A 3354-nucleotide genomic window follows, 5' to 3' on the forward strand; every position below is an offset into this window, starting at 1 on the left:
TTTCTTTTCTTCTGTTTTGTTTTCTAAGAGCTTGAGTCAGTCATATAATTTGCTAAATATGTAAGGGCTAGCAACATTTCTACTGTTGTTTTCAGCAGTTTTCATGGAGGGAAGTCTCCTGCAAACCTAAKAGCAGGACTTCATGAGAAATAAAGACCATGCAGAGGCAATATCATGAAAGAATTTTATAGGCATTAAGATCAGGTATAATTTTTAGGTATTAGACAATACTTTTATTAAATATTTCTTAAAATATTATTTACCTAAGATGTGAAAGTTAGTCTTATATTTACCTTCTTATACTGCTGTCATAGGACTGAAGCAAAATATGTCATTAGGAAAATAAATTTACAGTGTTCTGGGTTACAAACAGAATTAAACAGYTAAGTTAAAACAATTAAGCCATACTATCAATTTTCATTTTGAGTGTCATCTGATTTTTATTCAGTAAGGAAACAGAGAATAATTCCATTCACTTTAAACACAATGATTGTTTTTTCAGTTTGCTATATAATTTCCACAGTTTTGAAGATGAAAAATAAAATACTATGCAGGGTTTCCAAGACTATTAAAAAGATTATTGACCACATCAAGGATGACCAAATAATGTCGGTTGCTCATGCGTCTAGCCATGCTTTACTGGCTTAAGGTATAAAAGAGGCTTTTCATTTCTAAAAGATATTTTGTCTGTATGGTTAAAGCACCTTAGTTTATCTCTGTGTTTAAATTCTCAAGTTTTCATACCTGAGCTTTGACTTTTTAAAAAGCCATTACATGTTTTTTTCCCCCACGTAATGTATCCTGGAGGTTTACTTATGCCACATTCAACTTTGAACATTTAAGCTAGTTTTTAATGTTGTTTGAAGATCAAACAAGGTTTAACCAATCAGTACTAGATACAGAGGATTTATCGGCAGCCACACTATGCTGTTCCTTTAATACCTTTCAGCAACATAAGTGCTTACATCCTAATAGGTTTTTAGCTTAAGATCTAATCATCCACTCTTGAATTAAGATGCTTGAATGAAGCCAACTCATTTGGAACTAAGCACTTTAATGTCAACAGAGACATATGGTATTGAGACTGAATTACAAAGGATCTCTTCTGAGCCATCTATTACGGAAGCAAGACTAAAACCCCAGAATTATTATTAGTTTACTCATTTATTTGATAGCAAATAATTGAGAGTAAGATCTTCTTAAGAAAGTGGAAATGGTCTAATAATTGCAATCTGGTGGCATACTACATTCCCGCGTGCACTGATTAAATCTCCCCCATCTATATTTTATGCCTCTGTGCTCATCTGCAAAACCCCTGTTTTCTAAACCAATAGAAAAAAAAAATTATACACTATGTATTCAAATTCAGTAACTATAATACTAATTCAGCAAAGATGTCAAGTTCTCTAATATTTATTAAGCATACTACTTATGCCCTTGGCCTGATTTACTCAGGTATTACTCTTCTTCTTTTCCAAGAAAGCATCTATGACAACATTTCTGGCAATGTTTGACCATATCTATCATATAGAAAGTTAGGAATTCAAGTTATATTTTGTTCTGAAGAGGTTCCACTGCTCCTAATGTCAGTRTGGTGCTGAGGAGAATGTACTAGAGACATTTCATGCAGCATCATTTGGAAAACCTGAAACAGCAGTCCCTGTGAGACTGTGTTTTTGGAACACAAAGAATACAACCAAAATAAAGAGTCACTCAAAGTGAACCCAAAAACATATATGCTCCAGAGACAGTCGGTTTAGGTATACAACTATAAATAGATTTGATATAACCGTTTCTCGGTCTATTTTGACTGTGTAAGGTTGGAAAAGAGGCAGGAAATAATGTATTTAAATTTTACGGCATATCTAAAATAAACCACAATGCTTTGTTATAATATTATAATCACCTTGCACTTACAGTTTTAAGGAATGTACATTTAGGTAATAAAGTTGCTCTATCATTTTAAACCATAAACCTACTGAGGGCTTCATCACAGGCTAAATGTCTCTTTCAAGTAATTGCAATCTGTCATATAAAGCTATTCCTACTCCCATTGCTGTGCAAGGTACAAAATGCATGATTGCAGAGATAAAATAATGCAGTGCAGTTCAGCCCACAAATCTCTTGAAGGGCCAGACAGGATTTTCCTCCATGCAGACTGTGCACAGGAGCAATGTGAATTCACTACCTAGGTCATGCACTAAATGCTTTTGCATAACATTTCACAGCTTTGTAAGGTAGGAAGTACATTCCTGCCTTTCTGATCATAAGTGGTTTCCTATGAAAGCTTATTGATATGGCCAGGAATGCTTAAAATCTGCTTTGCTTTCACAAGATATTACATATATGTACATTCTGTTAATGGCTATAGACGTCTATGTATAGTATTGTTATTAAGTAGCTAGGAAGCAAAAAAGCCAGTTTTAAAATTGTGTTAACTCTCAAAAGCTCTGCAAAGCAGAAGATAACTATTAAAAATGCTGTAAAAAGGAAAGGTTTATGATGTTACGCAACATTAGCCATTACAAAAGTGATATTAAGAACTGTCTGCACTATAGTGCAGAACAGATTGGTAAAACCTTCCTAAAGTGCATTTCTTGCTGCATATCTTCCTATAGACACACACAGTCCTGTTTTGTTTGGCTGGTTTCACCTGGTTTTGTTTTGTTTATCATTTGCAATGYATGTACTTAGGGCAGATCCCAAGCTCCCAGCCAAGGCTCAGTGAGGGTCTCGGCAGGATCCTGGCTGACAGCAGATCATTAGATGCCAGACTGCAAAGCCAGCTTCTGTCCTCAATTTGTATTCAGCATCAGCCACACACAGAAACGTATCCCGGTTGATTTGTCCCCCGACCTGTGGCTCAGGATAGGAGATCAGCTAGGGATGCCATGGACTGTGAGAGGAATTGTCTCCACTGAGAACTTGGAGACTTCTGTGCCACTTCAGCCAGGACAGCTCAGATTTTGTTTTGATCTCTGTCCCATACAGGCAGATTCCTATGAACTCTCGAGGGCTACAAATATCAACACAACCTCCTCTTCGTGATTCACACGAGAGTGTGGTTGATTTGGATGACAAGCCTAACTGCTGAAGGTGCTGTGAGGCTGTGGAGGCAGAGATTCCATCAATATTTGGAGAATAAAAAGGATGGACAGTAAAAGTAGTTGGATAACATCAATGCATGTCACACCACTGTGGGGGCATATATTGTCCCTGCCACATCTGCAATTTTAATTAAGGTAACAGCCATATCAGATGCTTTCCGTACTTTTTCCAAAAACTCRAAACATATTTTTTGTATGCATATGAATGAAGGCAGAATTTGAACCAGAATTTACCTGACACAATTTT

Source organism: Nothoprocta perdicaria, unplaced genomic scaffold (genome assembly GCF_003342845.1).
Source record: "Nothoprocta perdicaria isolate Ctin4 unplaced genomic scaffold, notPer1 scaffold_90, whole genome shotgun sequence".
NCBI lineage: Eukaryota > Metazoa > Chordata > Aves > Tinamiformes > Tinamidae > Nothoprocta > Nothoprocta perdicaria.